This window comes from Anticarsia gemmatalis, chromosome 3 (genome assembly GCF_050436995.1).
Source record: "Anticarsia gemmatalis isolate Benzon Research Colony breed Stoneville strain chromosome 3, ilAntGemm2 primary, whole genome shotgun sequence".
NCBI lineage: Eukaryota > Metazoa > Arthropoda > Insecta > Lepidoptera > Erebidae > Anticarsia > Anticarsia gemmatalis.
The window spans coordinates 11,805,312-11,827,147 of record NC_134747.1 but is presented as its reverse complement, the minus strand read 5'-3'; the positions used below and the strand labels follow the sequence as shown (position 1 = coordinate 11,827,147).

At 32.3% G+C, this 21,836-nt stretch overlaps 1 protein-coding gene across 4 annotated transcripts in view; it reads left to right on the top strand.

The window, feature by feature from the left end:
• The window catches only part of Pde1c (Phosphodiesterase 1c), a 519,661-nt gene that overhangs the window by 12,939 nt on the left and 484,886 nt on the right, over positions 1-21,836 (top strand). The window lies entirely within an intron of this gene.

The window sequence follows — 21,836 nt, the reverse complement described above, 5'->3', positions numbered from 1 at the left end:
CAAAGATACGATAAACTTCTTAATTACAAAATTAAGTTATTAACGGTTATATAAATCAATGAATTAGAAATCTTTCTTTACCTATATTTCATTTTTTTGAAGAGAGTGTTTCCCACCAGCTGCAGTGAGATCGTAGTTTATATTGTTTCCTACGTACACGTCATGCTCATTGGTAGGTAATATTTTGATTTCCTTCACTTTTACTTACTCACAACTATATTTTAGCCTACAGATAACATTATAAGCTAAAGCTACGAAACATGTCGAGTGTATCACGTACGAATCAAATATTTATATCACGCTCAAACCTGCCCGCCTGTTAGAAACTGTTTGATATCTATCTATTTCTGCTTCATTTGGCTGTTATTATTGTGTGGGTAGAAGATCATGTTATCTAGTGTTTCTTAGATAGAGATTATAGAGTACGGTTGTAGGTTTGATATTAGACTGTAAAGTTTTTGTCTAGTTGTATTCTTAAGAATTCAAGCACGCAACATATTTGATGCAAGCTAACATGCTGTTTCTTTTTTGTGTCGGTCAGATTTTTGATTTTCTGTCCGAAGAAACTCGTGTGTATCCTATCTATTGTACGGACGTTATTCACTTAGGTACAGTCTGCTTAGATTTGCTGCGTTTTAATATAGTTTACAATGCGTTAAATAAGCACAATCTGCGCTAAAAATAATCGACAACCTCACTCCATTGTTCTTATAATAATATTAACTATAGGATATTAATGAAACCTGTTTGTAGGAATCTCTCTCTTTACTAGGTACCGCGAAAACTGCTAAAGTAATTGTATATCTGTTTGACTGCCTCCAAAAATACATAAGTACAAAAAAAATATTTTAAGAATTACTTTGTCTAATTGATTTCGACATCTGCTAAAACTGTCTAGATTTTAGTCTAGGCCGAAGTATGTGTATTTTAGGCTGTAAGCTAATACGTTGCTAACTTTCTGATTGGTCCTAAAAGCTTTTACATCTCGATTACTGCGATTTTCTCTTAGTTTACTTTTAGTTTCGGCAAATGAATTGGGTTTTTAGTCTGTATACAAAAAGTATGTAAGATAAGTTTCATCTATTGTAGACATAAGAATATAATATAACTGTATTAGACCATCAATTAATGCTCTATCTCTTACAGTGAATGATTATTAAGTATTGACTTTATTACAATTTGGTACTAAGTAAAATATTACAGAATTATTTATCTAAGCGCATCTGAATATTGGCTGATAGAATGGCAAGCATTTGTGCTAGTCATGTAATAAGCATTGATATTAAATGATTGCAATTAAATACATTTACTGGATATAGGATCAAAAACAAACACATCTCCAGCACATTTGAACACCAAAAACTAAGTATATTTTAGTCGTAAATGCTTGAAAGCAGAACATTGAACAATTTATTCGCAAGTTTCAATTCAAAGACCCGTGACGGTTGTACAGATCCAAAGTTTGTGTAACTGAATTGTTATTGAAAATTTTCTTTTGTTCATTGAGTTTTAACGTTTAAAGAGAGCTTTATATAGTATAACTAATATTATCAATGCATAAGTTTGGATGGGTGCTCGTCACTCAATAACGCCAACATCACTAAACGGATTTTGATAACATTAAAATTTGGTAATCAGATAGTTCATCATCTGTATTCACAGAATATGTATTTTATGTCCCGAGAGTTTTATTCATGCGAAAGATGTCGCATAAACTAGTGCAAAATAAAACAATATTTTTAAAACGAATAATAAGTAGGAGCGATGCAGATTTCACGGCAATTAGACCGAAAGAGGCCATTTGCCAAATTGCATCCGTTATTTAAGCACCATTCAAGTACTAATTATAAACAAAACTTCAATTGTGCGGATAATATTAATTTCCCAGAGAAAAAATATTCTAGATTTTGAATGCTAAATAAATAAATTTGATAAAAGACCACACAAGGACTTCTCTTTCGTAGTTCCTCATCAAAATTAATAATTAATTCCTACGAGTGGACAGTAAATATTCTAATTATGCATTCCAAACAAACTTTTTCTACATAATATTGGCAGAATGAGTACCTACTGGACCAATTGGTTTTAGTGTGAGCAATTTGACGATTTTCATGTTATTCTTTAGTTTGATGACTGTTTTTAACACCTGTCTTTAAAACTAGTGCCAAAACTTTAAACTAATTACGGAATTTCTCAAAGTCCAATTTAATTCGAATTACTTAACCGTGTGTGCTTAGCGTAAGTCAAGCGCCGTCGCCGCTGCAAAATTCATAGCCTGTCAAAGTTTCTTCATTAGGTTAGTATAAGTTTGAGAGTAAAACTTTGGTTCAATACCCTTTCACACATGGTCGCGTCGATGTATCGGGCAATTTGCTAGCAGGTAGCTTCTTGCATAATAAGTTTGAAAGAAGATACTTTGAAACTGCATTGTTGGTCTTGCATACCTGATTACCTTTTGTGTTGACTTACTAAGTCGATAGAGCTATGATACTTTGAGCAAAAAATGTACATAATTATATGGATGCAAAAAATTATGAACGCAACCAATGTTCATAATATACACAGTATAATAACTTTAGCAATATTTATTCCCAATTCATTCTAGCCTTCTTGCTCATGAGCGTAGTTTCTAAATAATGACAACCTTTCCGTATCAGTTTTTTATTTGTCCACCATTTGACTTTAATTTCACAAATTCAGTCATTTTTCTTCTTATTAAATAGTGTTAAACCATATGCCTGCCTACAAAAGAGCTACCCATAAACTTTATATTAGCCATAAGAATCTATCCAAATGAAATGTTACAAGCCCATTAACGTGTGCCCATGAGCATAAAACGGGGTATTATTCATATAAATATCTCGGACACATCAACTTACCCATGCAGAAAGGGTGATAAAACCAAATTGACTTTGATATACCTATTAATTATTACACGTTGTTTTACTCGCTTAATTATGTCATTAATACAAAATATGCAATGTCACACAATGACAACATAAAATTAAATGACGATCTTTTTATTCAGATTTAATCATTTTGCGATATATTCTTAATAATAGGTGTTTAAACTTTTTTTAAGTATGCCCAAATTAAAAAAGAAATCTTTATGTTGAGCTACTGGTTTCTCAGAATAAATAACGGCCTTATTTAATTCATGACCGAGAAAAAAATCTCTTTTAATTTAGTATATTTATGCTTAGACCATGACTTTAATCACACTTTAACTTTATTTAGAAACGTTTACCACATCACTCGACAGTATCCTCATAATATTTGATAAATAACCTTCTTCTCAAAATCCAGAAACATTTATCCAAATATCAAAATGTTCCTGAAAATTCCTATTCATTGTAACATCACAGTTTTGCGGCCATCATCGTCAATCTGTCTTCAGCATAAAGCATTTAAGTGCTACTAAAATCGTAAGTACCACTGAAATTGATTGCCTTGAATATTTTTATATGGCGTATGGCGTATGATAAAATATCACGTATGATGGCTTCATATAATGGAGGGTGTAAAATTGTGATTTTACCACCATTATATGGTAGATACGTTAGCTTTCTTTAGACTGTCATAAAGTGATTTTGTTTCAATACCTACGATTTTAGGTTTTAGGAAATGAGATATAATGTAGTTAGATGTATTGTTTAATAATGATTTTATTTAATTTATTGATCAAAAAGATACAAAATAAAATGATAAAGTACAAAAATCATCAATAACCTATGGAATATTATATATCAGCTTAGCCTTTCTTCCAAGCTATGTTGGAGTCGGCTTCCAGTCTCACCGGTTGCAGCTAAATATCAGTGTTTTACATGGAGCGACTGCCTATCTGACCTCCGCAACCCAGTTACCTGGGATAACACGATACCCTTCGGTAAGACTGGTTGTCAGACTTTCAAGCTTCTGACTACTGTTAACGACTGTCAAAGATCTTCGAAAATGACAGCCGGGACCCACAATTTAACGTGCCTTCCGAAAACACGGAGGAGCTCGATATGTATAAGATGGTCACCCATCCACAAATCAACCTCGGCAAGCATGGCTTAACCTCAGAGATCGATCCGCGCGGCTGTTGTTAACTAAGCCACGAGCTCCAATAACCTATGGAATATCCTAGACAAAAAGTATAGTCAGATCTGAAATTATGTAAATACACAAATATGTAATTTATGGGAATTGAATTAACAGCACAACACAGTAGGAATGGTATTATAGCTACCTGTCGGCTGTGACGTCACACACCATGCAATATAGAAGTACACTTTATTTTTATAGAGGTCGTTAAACGATACTTTCAAAATCACAACAAAGTATATATTGCTTTCTTTACAACATTGCGTGCGATGTTCTTTAACAGCGTACTAAACATTAAACGTATGCTTTATAGTGCATTCACTTGTAACTAACACAACTTTGAATGTACGTTGTTCGTGTATTAAATTCTAGGAGTATCTTATAACCAAGACTTTCTTTCTTTTCTCTCCAACATGCATCTTCAAAGAAACGCTCAGCCAAAATACCACTAACACCTAGGCATCAATTTATGGAATGTCAACTTCAAGTGTTTATCTTGCTATGATTTCCTGAAACCCAAAATAAAAGTTTTCAATACTATATTTGTTTCAGGGTAAGTATTTTTCTAAACAAATTATATTTTACTGTGCGTTTAAGTTAAAACGTGGCGCCCTACATTTTGAAACTATAATAAAAAGAATAAAGCTTAATGAAGTCAGACTAATGAGGTGTGATAGTTTGTGGGCGAGAGAGCTTAGTTTTTCTGATCTGTTACAAATGACGCAATTTCCAGTTGGATTCAATGAAATCGACAGACGCTGGGCTCACGTATGTATAGATATATAGTATGACACATTGATGTACCGTCGACACAAAAGCTTTTTAAAATATTTTTGTGTAGGGGCTAATTAATTAAAATCAAACATTGATTGATTCAATTTGATGAGTGAGTTATTTATGAATTAATTGTTATAAAAAGTAATTATTATTTGATTTTCAAATTCTAGAAGATTACAAATATGTTGTTGCATCAAGTGAAATTTTGGATTTTTTCTATCGGTTGCAATATTTTGTCTTTACTACGAGCAAAACGCCCGTAAAATAGATTCAAAGAACTTCCTATAATAGATAGTCAAAATACGACGAGTTTACGAATGCACAATAAGATTTTTTGACACAATTGCGCATAAGTCACGTTAGCATTTAGTCTCTGTTTTTGTTTCCCAACGGTACACGTAGATAAAAAGTCTATCATTCCCAGTCTAGAGTCAGCTGTCTAGCCAGATGTCGATAGGAACTGTAAAAAATATACGTTACTATACAGCTCTCTACTAGTATATATGTATACGTGCATACATCTGGCAGCCTATTTTTGTTTCATCCATAACTCATTCTATATTTGTCTGATGATTGCAGAGTGATAGATCAAAAACTCAACTAATTTTTAATTCTTTTAAAATGTATTATTTCCCAAAATGCCTGGTATAGATTGATTCTAATTATGGAAATAAATTTTCGATAGAATCACTCAGTGATGTTGTCTTCAAAATCATCTGTCAGAAAAGCATTGGCAATCGAAATTAATAAGAAAATATAAACGATTACAAACCCTCGTGCCTAGTGCACATATTATAATGTAATGGGTCTTAAACGTGACTGAGAATTAATCGATATTATTTTTTTTATTAAACTCTACTGCATTATAAAATTAAGAAAAATATTGTTTAAAATTGAAGCCATAAATTGGTAAATAATCATTAACTAAGCATGATGAGTAATAAAATTAACGCAACCACAGAAAAGAAGTCCTAGACTATCTCTAATCTATAAGCCACAAAATAACGCTATTCCCTCGGTTAACTACGTAATAAGATTTCTAGATTTCTTAGCACTTGAATTCGATCAGAAAACGTGGCATTTTCAAGCGTCTACATTTTCTTAGTTAGTTTCAGCCAATTTCACGGAATCGTGCCAATTAAACCCGTTCCTGGTTTTAGTTTTGAAACTGTACGGAATGTTTCAATTCAGTTTCCTTTTGAAAATGTTATTTGAATAAAATTAGTCAAGTCAAGTTTCTTAATAAACCGTTTTTTGGACGTAAATTAAATATACTTAATTACTCACACAACAAAAAGAAAACTTATGAATTGGTATTTTTGGCCACTTAACAGTACCTCGTTTCTTTACCACTATCGACTACCGACAACCGGCTAGCTGTCGAAATTTGACATTTAGAATGTACTGCCAAAATGTTTCCTACGACACCCGTCAGAGGCGCTGATCAGATTTTCATACAAAATTTCTCGATGACAGTTCGGTTGTCGGTAGTCGATAGTAGTAGAAAATCGAGGCACTGAAACTATAATTTAATTAGGTAGCGCTCAATAACTGATCAATGAGCTGTAGCAGCCGCCTGCTTACTAAAGTTTTAAACTCTTACCATAACTATCCAAATACAAAACAAACTACTTCTACAACCATACCAGAGAAAAAGAAATGGACTGAGAGAGTAAGCTAATCGTTCTTATTTAAACGGAAAGCGAAATACGTTAAACGAATTACATTCAACGCTGAATAAATATTCTAATAGCGGTTTCAGACTAGCGTTTTTTACGTACGTATAAGCTCGTAAAAAAGTGTGTAGCTGAGGTTTTGTTCATGATGCTGACGCCTTACAAAACTCGTATTATCCATGTTGATACTGACTCAATACTACCGGTTACCTACACTGGTAAGAGTGAAGACGTTGGTTCGTGCCTGCTTTAAAGGCTCAAATGCAATTCCCAGTGTCCCAATTCCAGAGGTCTTACTATAATCAACGTCATGAACAGAATACTTCAAAATTTGAGTAAGTTTCATTTTCACAAACCATAGCAGCCCCTGAGATACGCGAGTCCGGGATTTTGAAGCAAGTATAAAAATGCGTGTATAAGCGCGTACGCCGACTTCTGTATACCGCAGTATGAATCGCTGGTCTGAAATAGCTCTTAGTAGATCAATATCCTAGGCTGAGCTAAGGCGGTACTCGTTAAATATTTATGTTAGGTTCAATTTCAATAGAGGAACGTTTTCCAATTGGAACAGACGTGAATTTCAATGGTAATTGACCGCTGTTCTGTGGGGAGCAGTTTACAATTGAGAATGCTTGTTTTGTTATTGTCATGTAAGTGGTACGGTTTCTGGTCTAATGGGAATAAGATTAGGGTTTATTTCTGCATTTGTGCGAAAATGTTTGACTTTTTAGAATTTATGTTTAATAATAAGACTAAGATTAATGATCATAAGGGATTCGTAATAAAAAAAAAACATTAGTGACTTTTACAAATAGAAAATTTCGGGGCAATTTTGTGAAGACAAGTATCAAATGTCCAAATAGGTTAATCAGTTTTAATAAAAGAGACTGACTACTGCTTAGTATTTTCTATGCAATTATCAATAATATTAAAAACAAACCAACTTATAATTGCTAGCTGTGGTAAACCACAAAAGGCTTTTTGAATATAATTTTTATTTTTAAAAGAAGAACAAGAACAAAATTTTACACGAAAAAAAAAATCACAACCAAAAATAAAAAAAAACTACTCATACCCACCAAATCAAATACCTCAAACAAAACTACCTACCAAATACCCATACTTATTCCCCAATACCCACAATACATTCGCATCGTAACCCACAAATATTATTGTGTTACCGACATATTTATGTATCAGCCACGTGCTGAACATTCGCGAGGTGCGAGCTGCCGTGACAAAGTGTATTAAGAATGTTATGTTATGACTTACGGCTGGTCTAAGTGACAAGAAGTAGAGGGAAAAACTAACCATTTTAAATTCTCGCGACTTAGCACATAATATTATAATGTAACGGGTCTTAAATGCGATTGAAAATTTAAGGTTAGGATACCTTATTTCTTTATCTGTAACGAAAAAAGTTTTAAAAATTGGAAGTGATTTGTTTGTAAGGTGTACAGTGAAAAATATTTTATTAGTGAAGTAATAAGTTTGAAAATTAGGAGTAATTCGTTTTTTACTGTGTTTTGAGTGTGAAGTTCTAGACTACCTGTGGACAAATGTGGATGTGTAAAACAAGAATGTGTTTGGACATGGTGTCGAAGGATTTGTACAGGTGAGTCAAGAGTTTAACTAGTTAATGTCAACTAACAGATTTTATTAAGCTGAGTAAAATCTTTAGAATCAATACTAAGCTACAAAGAAAAAAGTAGTAACCTAAAAGAACATTGGCATTCTGACGAGTAACGTAATTTATTCCAGAGACCATTTAATGGTAATTGCAATTGTTCCTCAAAAATTTGTTCATGTTTCGTGTCTTTATCATTATGCGTATAGACTGGGATATTTATATCCAGTGGAACAATTACACTCTAAAAACTGTTCAGTTTTAGGGTAAAAAAGTTAAAATGTTGCTTCCAATTTTACCCACAACACACATAAAAATAAAACCTCTTTGCTCCAATAAACCACTTGATATAACGTTTGATAACGTCACGCGACTAAGTTTATCGTTTGTTCGCGATAATCTCCGTAACTGCGGAACAAATTTGAATAATCCTTTTGCTTAGAATTGTCGTTGTAAGATTATGTAGAAAAGCTTGCTTGCGTGAGTTTGGTTCAGTAATATTTACCTGTGAATAGAAAAGGGTTTCCGATATTTTGCCGTGTTTTTTAGAAATCTTAGCAAGGTACGTTTCGTTTTTTACGGTTAGTATTTGCGGAATATAAATATAAAGATTATCGTTCTCATGAAAAGAGAATGTAGAAGCAAAATTTTGGTATACAAAATATCCGATAACTATAAAATTAATCGTAATGCACAGACAAAAATCAAAGTAATAATAATGCATCAAATTTATGTCATAAGTAAGAAATTGTGTGAGCATATTGTAATAACAAAAACTTAACTTAAGACAGGTAAACGTCTACCAAAGCCAAGAACCAGAAGAAAAAAATAATAATAAGAAGGAAAATAAACATTCAGAGAAGCAGTTCAAAAATTTAATAAAATATCTTTACTCTATATTAGAAACCCCAGAACATTTCTTAAACTATCGCTTGTGCCTTACCACCTGTCTCAAGACCTCGCCACTTTATTACTTCTACTGATGAACTATTGACTAATTGCTCCTGAACCCTACTTTATGGGCCGCGTGTCGTCAAACTTTTACTACTGTAATATACTTTATACGTGCCTCTTGCTGTTGCTCTAATTACTAGTCAAGATGGCCATTTGGTTCATTTGAATGTTGTGAATGGAAGTCTTTTATAAACTATCTCTTTAGTGTAAGTTGTAAAGACACTGAAAAGGATTTACTTAACTCAAACAGATTGTTTTAGTAATGGTTACAATATTATGGTTTTAAGCACCACTCTTTTTCCCTTAATAAGTTTAAAATACATGCATTTTAGTTACAAGTCTATCGTTACTATATTCAACATTTTTTTTCTCAAGTGTTGATTAATTTCAGCTAAATTGAACCAAAAATTGTAGGATCTATAGAATTATGAGATTAGACTTTTTGGTTGAAATGACAATAAAGTAGCAATTATAGAAATGTCCCTTTTCTCATTTTTTTACTAAATATATTTTGATTTTTTTACTTAATATATTTGTCACTACAGTACAGTATAAAACTGAACAGTCTGCATTACTAAGAACCAAATCAAACTTATTTAGTGCGCAATATAACTTAATTTATCGTGCCCGCACTAACTTAGTTCTCGTTTAGTTGCCAGGGGAGAAATAACAAGGTGAAAATATAAGGCTCTTTGTACACAAGCTTATTTATACTGCAGCCTACTTTGATCTAAAGCTTAACCGGTTTTAAATTAGATAATCATAAAACGTCCCATTTTGTTACATTTAAAGTAATAGGAAATGTCCAGATGAGGTTTTTGGCAAAGGCGGTTGGCAATTTTTTTTGTGCTCATAAAACAACCTACTGACCTAGTTTAATTAATAAATTTTCGTATTACCTAGATAGTGAATTGATCAAAAGATTGATGGAAAAAAACGAAGGAATGGTGGATACGCTGTAGATAAAAAAAAGTGTTTGATGATTATAACACAATGAGACGACAATTATCTATCTCAACAGGTCATTGCACCGCGACAAAAATTGTACTAGAGCTGCACAGTGAAAACAAATGAATTCAAACTGCACTTCATTCAAGCACTGAAATTCAAATCCCAAAAAGAAGTAACATTTTGTAGAAAATCGAACAAATAAAATGATAAAAGCCTTCAGACTTGTCAAAGTAAAATAGACCAACTCCATTGTCATTCTACAGCAGCCTCAACTGTGGGCTATTAAAATTAATAGAATTCGTTACTGGATGCAAGTGCCGGGATTTTCCTTTGTTGAAACTTTCACGTTTTTCTCGTGTAGCCTAGTTCAAAGTCTAGGAAGAATGTTTGAATTCTTTTCTTTCAAACACCTCGTTGAACCAGTTTAGAATTAATTCAAGTTTAACTTGAAGAGCCTTTATTTTTTCGTATTTAGAATAAACTTATGTTTCTTTGCTAGTACTTCTGATAGTGTACATTTTATTTTAATCATGTAAAATAATTCCTTTTGTTGTAACAATTCGAATTCATGACTTATAAAGCCTCTGAGACTAGGTTTTTTTAAAAGATAAAAACAATGAGGTTCATAAAACCTCGTCTTAATTATTATATTACCAATACCCTTTGGAACTAATACCAATCTAACTTTTTAAAACTCGATATGACATTAAACACACGAACTTTATACAAACAGATGTCGCGACACCTATTAAATTATAAGTTATATTAGAACAATAACACAACAAGCCGAACTAGATCTGGAGTTCGGACCCAGAACGTTCCCCTGTGGTACTCCGTAGAGAAATCACTGTCTCGATGTCAATAGATCTAATAAGTTTATAGTTTAATACATCCGTGGTCTATTGGCTAATGATTCGTAATACAGGTCTGTATTATGTAATGGCTAGGGAATTGAATAGAGCAGACCAAATGTTTTGTTATCGAATGCTTCTAAATGAACATAATGCCATGTAACTGCATGCATACACGTACAAATTTGTACATAGCACTAGCCGAATTAACTTGGCTGTACGGAAATAAGAACAGGTTTTTTAATTTCATAAAACTGGCTTTTACAAGAAGCCAACAATAAAAAACGACAAAATTTTATCTAACAAGCTTGCAGTATTGTCACAAAATTGAACGGTAAAAACCTTTTATACTTTAATAACCCCGTTATAACCGACAAAGTACTTCATTAATTTAAACACCACAGCAGATCCCGCAAAATAACAAACAGATGTACTTACCCGCATTCAAACCCGTCTCTTAATTTGTACCCTAGGGTCCGATTGTTTAAAGAGGACACGCGCTTTTTTCCTAAGCCAACCTTCAAAGCCTTTAGGGGTTCCTTCCGCGTCCTCAAACGTTATCCGTTTCTTTATCTTTTTTATCTTTGGATATCTTTTGAGAAATTCCGTCTGAGCTGTTTTTTGTACTTGAGAGCGAGTGTTTGAAGTTTTGCTTAGTTTTTTTTATTATCTTTATGATGTGCAATGTCGGGAAAATATAAATATACAAGCTGTTGTTTAACCCAATACTTAACTGATTTTTACTCTTCTATATCTCTTCGAACTTTAATAAACAAGCTATACAAAACAATTTTGGCTATTTAAACAATAAAAAACATATTTCTTGTGCCTAAGTAAAATAAATGATAGAATAGATTTAAACCACAACAAAACCTAGATTATAAAATCATAAAGCCACTTTATAGTCTAGTGAAAGCACATACGAATAGTAAGCCCAGTTGTATGCATATCAATGAACAAACGATTCTACGCAAGCTTAGTTGATTTATTCAGTAAAAAAACTATTGGTTTTGGATTGCCCGTTAGTGGGAATAACAAACCAATATATGAAAAAGGAAATGAACGTGCAATCTAAATTTTGACAGAGTTTGTGTGTGAGATTGATGTGCAGTTTTTGTTTTATTCTATGAAAAGTACAAAATGGAATATATTAACATTTTTATTAAGTATGAGTCTTAGAGTAAGTGTATATCAATGTATCAGATTAGGAAGGCTCACTAGCATATGGGATTATAGATAGATAGATAAGATGGAAGAGAGAATGCAATTCATAGTATCTTACCAGTGTTTGCAGTTAATACTCTAAGATATAGAATCTTCTATTCTAAGAATGTGTTACATAATAAGTACCAAACTTTCCTACGATCAAAAAATTTGTTGATAAACCAAAGAAATTTCCCTCGGAACTAATCTGCTAACACAATTCTACGTCAACATTTCTAAAAATAAACAGAACACCTTTGTTCTTTTATTCACAAAATCTCCGTGAAACGTACATTTAAAATTGCAGTTCGCGTAATGCTGCACTCAGCTGTTCTGCACATTTTGTCTTAGTAAGATCATATTGTACCGCAAACTGCTAGACAGCGGTGCTTCCATTTCTTTAAAGAATAATATTTAAATTGAATTCGCTCCAGTATTCAGGATAAGGTTATTCTATGTTTTAGGAACTGTATTAGTGCAATATTATCCAAAGAATTGAGTTTTGATGTGTGCTCTATTAAAATTTGGATAAAGTGTTCACAGAAATTTTCATGCAGAGAAAATCCTTCTTGTTTGATTGGACTTATCATTGAACTGCCTAATGAATGCAACTTTGAAAAAAAAAAATTTTGTTTCTGTTATTAGTTTAGGGGTATTTTTAATACTAAAAAATATTCCACCAAAAGACACGCAAACAAACAGACTAACTAATGTGCATAATTTTGTTTTCTAAAACAGATGTTTTGACCGTAATTGGTAATTAAAAAGGTGCTTAAATCCAAAATTAGATTATATCAAGTCTTGGTGTTAAGAGTTCACTTTTCAATGTTACGCTTTAAATTTTAAGTGCATTTACAATTGCTCTACAAATAAACTGTGCAACTGTTCAAACTGTGAGTATAGTCTTCGGTACTTAAGTTTCGCTTTGACATCGTTCGGTCACGTTTGTGTTCGAATTACATTTGCATGGTCTCTTGAAATTTAACCTGTTCATCGTCCGATACATCACAGGAAGTGATACATGTTAAATTAATATCAATGTTGACTTGTTACTGACTGAATAATAATATTATACAAATGTAAAAAAATTGAATTCAACTAAAGACCATTCATTAATTGCCGGATAAATATAGTTTAGGATTAATGTTAATTGTTCACGTATAATGTTACTGTTATAACGAATACAAAGTATGGAAAATCAGTTAAAATATTTGTATCTTGATTAAGTATTTTAATCGTTAATAGTAGTTTGTTTCTCAACTTTAAAAATGTTATTTCTTCTTTCATTATTATATTCTATACTTTGCCTATAAATGTGAAATATTGTCAGGCACTTTAATAAAATAGCGGAGAATCCCTTCTGGCTCCAAGCATAGAGGCGGGACAGCAAAATTTATTACGAACCGATAAACTGATAACTCAAACTCTATATCTTAAATCGCTTCGGAGAAACAAAAGTTTTCTTCCAGTTTCTTCCAAGAGAAAACTGTAGTTAGCGCCCTTAAAAGTTTATTCAAGGAAATCTATCATTGATATTTCTTTTGAACTGTTAGGTATTTTGGGCACGTGGATTGCTTTCTCTTTATCGTATTAGCTACACACATAGGAATAATATAGACAGATATTTTAAGATACATTCCGTTACTATTATTATAAAAGCCTATGATTTTCGACTTTCAAGTAAAAACTACAAAATAGTTTGACGTTAGACACACTTATAAATATCATTGGACAAACTGTAATATGGTGATCATTAGCGCAATTCTGTACAGTCGGTTATATCGAGTACCGTGAGTTTGACATTCAAAATCTACACATCTCTACAACTACTCATTTGTGGCGTGATCCTTCATTTTCGTCAGTTCCACAAGACCTTAACTATTCCAGGTGAAAATGAAATTACATGGTTTTATGGAGGACATGGAAAATTACTTCTGTGCTTGGGCTCTTTTGTGAAAGGTTACGGTGAATTTCGTGAGATTGGGTAACGTTACGTGACCTATGGGATTCATAGTGGAAAATCAAGGTGGATATTTTATGAGCGGAGGTGTAAATTAAAATTTGACTCGTTCATAACATAATAAACATGAAACTTGAGCGTTTGATTATATTGTATTTTAATATTTTAATAACTAAATCTGATGAGTAAAAAATTCTTGTTAATTTTTATTAACCTTATCGTTTACTTTATTTCGTTTTAATGAACCACATTTTAGTCTAAATCTCTTCTACTATTGCTTACGAAGTCACTGTTAACTGATGCATGCTCTTAAGCCTGAGGTTTCTGTTTCTATTCGTAAGGGAGATGGAATCTACACATACCTGAAATAATTGCATACAACACTCTGAAGCACGTAGGAATCAGGATAGGTACACACGTCTCATAGTTCAGACGAAGTTAGGTATTTTCTCACCCTATAAAGCAAATGAATTAATTCTCACAGTACATCGATTTACATCTTACTAATATTATTAATATGGAAGTTTGTGGGTTTGAATGCATGTGTGTTTGTGGCTTAGTCACGCAAAAACTGCTAAACGGATTTTGATGAAATGTAATGCGTAGATAGTTAAAATTCTGGTTTAGCACATAGGACTTTTTATCTCGAGAAATACATGCATACATGTGGACAAAATCACGAATAGAAAATAGTCTCAAGAAAATTATATTCTTAACCATTTTTTTTCTTCTCACCAAGTTAAGAGTTTCTCAGTAAATTTTATGTCTCAAGAATAAAATTCCATTAAATCTCTTACAATGAATAAATTGGAATCGAATTTAAAATAAATCAAAGTTTAGTGATTGCTTGTAATTAACTTTGGAACAATTTACACCGGGCTTTCGACGAAATTATTTTAATTTATGCGTATTTTATAAGACAAGAGACATTTTGGAGTTAAAAGCTGCTGTGAAATGTAAGTAAGGATTAAAGTTGTTATAGAAATAGTACTACATTTGAATTTAAATAAATATTGATAATATGTAGTTTTAGTATTTAATTCGTAACTCAGACTTTTACCTGTAACTAATTACTTCAATATTTTCGGCTCCTATATTTTTTTCTTAAAAATTCAAAATCCCCACTAGAAACAAAATATACAAGTCTGCTAGTCTGCCTGTCCGTCTGTTCGTTACGCTTCTACGGCCATAACGATATTAATAAAATTTTGCACGGAAATAGTTAAAGACCCGGGAACCTTGTTAAAAATACCGTGTTCTGTTTTTAGAAATAAAGCCTCAGTAGCAATTTCCATACTAACACCAAAAGTCGGATAGACTTTAGTTAGACCGCTAATCAGAGAAAGCCCGCTCTCTAAGAGGCTCTTAAAACAGGACCTTCAACTGCTACAAGTCCTTAGCACGCTTCAATAAAGACAAACAACAGTATGTCTAATAATCTGACTTTAATTATTTCAAAACAAACTCCATATTCGGGTCTAAAGTTTGCAAGTTGTTATCTTAGTCTATAAAGACATCATGGGTTGTTTATAAGACCTCCCTTAGTGCAAACCATTTTGAAGCCTATCTCAATAGACATTAGATTAATTTTCGCAAAGACGTGTCTCTGCGAGCTTAAGTTACTGTTGTTTAAAGTTGTATGGTTTAATCGAATTTTCAGGACACATTTAATCACTATGTGACTTTAGTTTACCCATGAATTGTTTTAGTGATAGTTGTAGGGGTTAAATGACGGCATCAATTTAACGCAGTAGGTACAGAAGCAGAGGTGACAATTAAATAGTTAAAATAAGGAAACAAGCGTTCATTATTTTAACTAGTTAATTCGGAAAAAAATACAGACACCATTAATGAGACTGAACCGGTTCATTTGCAATGTAAAAAAAATATTACTCTTTTTATTGTTAACCAAAAAACAGATACAAAGTATTTTACTTTACTTGTACTTTAATTTTTGGGGCGATTTCCTATCACAAATAAAACACCTTGTCGACCAAGTTTGTATGAAAATCTGATTAGCGCCCATGGCTTATGCAAGAACTATTTACTAAATTATTAAATGCTAATCTCCGATCACTTTATACTACAGTCACATCACTATTTTTACTTCCTACTTTCAGAGACTAAACCATTAGCTATCTTCAAACGATTTATCCCCATTTAAATCGCTTACGAAGCAGGTTTATATATATTTCTTTAGCTAAAACTTGAAGTAATGGAGCAGAATCTTTATACATTTTCTCACTTATAACTTGTACTTGTAAGTCGTTATTTATTACTTCTACTCCAGCCTTTACGCGAATTTCGAATAAAAAGTGCTTCATACATTAATCATGAACTATCTATGTACAATTTTATGAAATATATCCCTTAAGGTTTGTGAAAAGGTCGAATGTTTGGGAAGAAAGAGTTGAGAAATGTATGCTGATTTTTAGACGGATCGACCAGGTCAAACTATCTAAGACGCGGTCAATATATTAGATAGCTGAAACTAGACCTATCTCAGTTTGATTGAATCTAGAATATGATTGTTAAATCAGAATAAAATTGTGAGATCGAAGAAATTAACGAAGGACTAATTCTGTATTTATAACTAGCATAATATAATATGACAGGTTTCAATCGTTTGCAATTTTATGAAAATCTTTTGTTCTTATATTTATTTATCCTAGATCGTTTCAGTTACTTCTAATACACAAACAAAATCGACAGAAAAGTTACTAATGCATTAAAATTAATAATTTAAAGAAAAAAATAAGTAATTTAAAAATAATTAAAAAGAAAATTGCAATTTAAATACTTGCAGTAAAAGAAAAGAATCAGCGCCAGGCAAAAATTTCAGTGATGTGTGCTAAGCTATTTTTATACAGTAGGTATTTAGCCAGAGTCGTTATTACTATGATAGATGTATCATCCATTTTTCTACAAGGATTCCGTCTAGAGTTAAGAGCTATTTACTAACATGAAACATGATACGCTCAGAGACAAAGAGTGATGGCTTTGCCTTTATTTATATTATGACGGGACAGTTTTCTCTTTTAATAATGCTGAAAAGCTTGAGGTTTTGGACTGGTATAGAACGAAATTGTGTGGTTATATTACGTTGAATATAGAAATTACTTTCTTTTACTATAAATTATCAAATTTAGGTAACGATTTTTGCCTTTCTTATAAACTTTGTCAGTGCCATACATACACTTTAATAAAAAAAGCAACACAGTAAATTCTGGCAAAAATTCTGTAGTTTAAAAATATATAGGTCTGCACCTATAACAGATTTTCTCCCGTATCACAAAACTGTTGGCAAACAGCAAACTATAGTTTTACTGACAAATGGTAATCTACTGCAGCCTTATTATGTCTGCTGCAACACAATGCAGATCAAAAACTCGTAGAATTTTATGTTCGATATTCATTTAACAACCTTAAATTTGCAAGGATTGCCAAGATATTATCTGTTTTTACTGGCAAAAGTATATAAAACGATATTTTATACAGTGAAAGCAATTATTTCATCCCTCGTTTTATGTCGTACTGCATAAAAATGATGCAACCGTAGATTAAATGCTTTTTGCATTTTAAATTGAGCTGAATATTTATTGAGCGCGCGAAAACCTTGTATTTTTCAATGGACATTTACTATGTTAATGAAATTCACATGAAGTATTTTGGTTTATTTTTAATGGTAGATGTGAGTTTAAAAGGATTTAATTAACGTTTATCTTTTGCTCTCCATTTCTCTTTGAAATATTAATTCATATTTGTAATAACATATCGTTTCTTTGTGATGTCATGTTTTAAAATAAACATTTAAGCTCTGAACTTTTTTACTCCTTTTGTTAAAATAGACATATTATTATGTTTAACGTAGCAACTTAGTTGTAACTTAAACAGTTAGGTTTGATATTATGGTACAATATTCCTAAAGAACGTTGACAATTTAACAAAACAGATCCATAATTTTTGTAGTTTATGCACTACATTTGAAACTTACAATTGAAAGAAAAAAGTAACGATCAGTCTGAAGGTAAGAAGGCACGTATTTTAAAATCGTTTTGAACATGTTTGGGCAGAACGCCAAAATGTTGTTTCATTTCGGAATACTTACGATACAGGTCTCCATTTGTAATTTAAATGCTATGATGTCGTTCTGGGACAGCTCTGGTTTGTCATGTCATTGAGGCCTTAATGAGGACTTATATTTACCAATGTAATGAAGTAATCAGTGCAAAGAAGCAATTTTCTACCAATTTTGATAACGTGGTAACCATCGAAATGTTTTAAATCTAAAATTAATCAGCCATAACAAGTCCCTAACGTATTCCGAAAGAATTACATTTCCTACGTAAATTTTAACTGTCACGCCGATAGTACCCATCGTAAACTTAAAAAAACAAAATTTTTAAATTTGACTTACTTTTTGAAAGTAAGTTCTTTAAAAATACGCTATTTATATTAGGTACCCAATCAGTATATCGTATGAAATAAATAGGAAAGTTATTCAATGGGGTGCAATATCAGAACTTTGTTTAAAATAAACAGCTAATTGATACTTATTCAAGATGTAAAAGTAAAAAAATATTAAAACACTACCATTGACCTTTTAACTGAGATTTACAACAGTTGTTTGGCGTATGTTATTTTTAGCATGCACTCGTATCATAATATAGACCACGATTAAACAAGCCCATGTAATAAAACGTAAATATCGTAACCTTGAACACGAATGGATTGTCTTATACTTTTAATACAAGACTACGACAAGAATAGTGCTTTTGATGATTAATATACCCTTTTTTAAAGTTAACTTTATGGAATATTCATTTAATTGCGCGACTTTACTCGCACGCAAACTTCCATTCCCTTAAACTTTCTTACGCGATGATTTTAACATAATATTAAATACTATTGTGTTTTATCCTTGTCTTCAACTGTCTCTCATAAATTTCACTAATATTGAACCACTCATTTGGCTGCAAGGGTGACAGTTAATTTTTTGCATTTATAATATAATAAGTGTGTTTTATTGTTTCAAAACAAAACGGACACTTAGACGGACGGACGGACACCAAATTCCAACAGCTAATTTATGGACCAATTGTAACTGCATTAACCACTGTCATCATCAACAATTGGTCACTTTAGGCCGCTTTATTCTGTCACTTTAGACCCGCGAATGCGCATAAAATTCTAGTAGAAAATCATAACCAAAATTCTTTAGCTGATTTAGAGTCGTTACCTAAACTCCTAATAATAGTAACATAAAATTTAATTAGCATCATAATGTTCTATAACAAGTTATAATCCTGGCCGTCTGTCTTAAAGTTTATTAAGTCCGAAAACGTGAGATTAAAATGCCTACAAACTTTTTATCTTGTTAACGAGGCACCAGCTGAGAGTTTAACTTCGTATATTCCTCTTAATGTTTAATCTTCTGCTTTATGTTGGTACATTTTACAGTATTTTTTGTATTCACTGAGATTTTGTTTTAATTTCGACTTTACTCTGTTCAGCATTATTATTTAAATATTGTACAAAGTTGTTTTCATTTTTAGTTTGGAGTTGTTTTTTTTTTAAATATGTACGCAGTGGATATGGATAAATTACATTTTTATTCCTATTTTATATTCGGTATTTTTAGGCCGTCAATAATTCATATGTAGAGAGTATGACCAGAGCCTTGCCAGAAACTAACATGGATGGCTTAAGTTAACATTTATCTTCTGATTATATAACGATACGAACAAACTTAAACTTAACTTCATAACTTTAAACTTTCGCGTTGCCCGTTTCGTACCAAAAATTGTGTGGAAATTAACGCGTACATGTATTTTATGAACCTAAACATTGCTTGACGTTTTATCACAAATTACACAGAAGGGCTATCACGTATCTCAATTGACAACTATTTGAAATTCACTATGCTGTACATTGCTTTCTCCCTTAGATTAAAGTGATTAACATGTTACGTCGAAGCAGCAATGTACTTAATTGTGATCATCTATTTGACATAAACTAGCTGTCGACTAGATACGTGACATAAGCCCACTAGCTGTCAAAAATAAAATGTGAGTTGTTTAATGAATTTACAAACGCTGCATTCAAAGCAATGTCGCTATGACTGTCAGTTGAAAGTACCACGACTCAACTCTGCTTGTTTGGAGAAAAGCCTTTAGGTATGAAACTAACTGTGTCGTTGTAATGTGGACAGACAAAGGCCATCCCGGAGTACATTTCCTCTTGACGCGCTACAATTTCAGAATAATAAATAGTTCTCAGTATTCGGTGCAACGTTGTATTTCGTATTGCTAGGGTTTGCTGCCTTATACATATATTATTATATAATATGTAGAATATGGGAATTGGAAACTAGGCAAATAATTGTTCGGAATAGTATTTGAAACTCGTTCTAAAGTTTTGTCATCAGTTATAAATATCAGATTACTGTTAAAAAGAATAAGTGTGATCAAAACAATTTTATATTTACACCTGTACTTTGAAAACTTTAGTTGTTCGTTTAAAGCAAGTATACACGTGACTTTTTTAATGTTTATTATTGCAACATGGTAAACAAAGCGCAACATTACTGCTACATAGTATTTTGTTATAATTCAAATTATTATACTCGTACTTACCTCATCAAACATAGAACCTCAACAGAGTAGTTGCATTTCCTTCCTTTGGCTATAATTATACGCTTTATTGTCACCTGCCAATAGGTCAATGAACCTACAAATTATCACAACAATAAGAGTTTTATATAAAACGTATATAAATTTTAAAGTTCTACAATTTCACACTATCCTTGTGAATTATTTTATCGTTTTCCCGTAGTTTGTTTTGCTCAAAAACTTGTCGAAGGTGAATTTCAGTTGTCAATCACTATGAATGATTGGTGTTGGACGTATATGTGTTTTATTGTTTAAATTGGAGTGATAAATGGTGACAACTGTAGTGTGGAATATATTTTGGAATTGATTTATTTTTTGTAGAAGATTGATTTGTGTTTTAGTATTAGGTGTATGATAAAGCAGATGCAGCTGAATGTAAGAATAGAAAAGTGACTTCGATACGTGTTAGAATATGGCTTAAATAAAAATGATAATAATTTCTGCCCATCATTGCAACCATGCAAAGGCTTCTGAAAGTATGATGCAAGCGTTAATCAAGTCCTTAAATAATGAAAAATACTTAAACCAGTTCAAGGTATATTTTGAATCCTTACAAAGGTTTAACTATGCCTTGTTCATTCCAAAAAAGTTTGTTAAAGTTGTTCTATAACTGAACTGAAAATGCTCCGATGGATGTGCGGCGTCACCAGGCTTGATAAGATCCGCAACGAGTACGTGCGAGGAAGCCTTGGTGTACGGGATATTGCGGATAAACTGCAAGAAAGCAGGATGAGATGGTATGGACATGTTAAAAGAAGACCACCTGATTACGCTGGCAACCAGATACTGGAGCTGTCCGTCCCCGGAAAAAGACCAAGAGGGAGACCCAAGACCACGTGGACAGAAGTGTTGCGGCGAGACATGAAGGCATGTGAGGTTGAAGAAGACGACGTCAAGGATAGGGCGAAGTGGAGGAAAGGTGTAAGGAAGGCTGACCCACAACCATATGGGACGAATAGCCAGGAAGAGAGAGAGAGAGAGAGTTCTATAACTGAACTATCAAAATAATACTTACCAAAGATTTTTTTCAAAACAATGCAATTAAGTTTCACGTCCAGCATACACAATAAACAAAAGTTA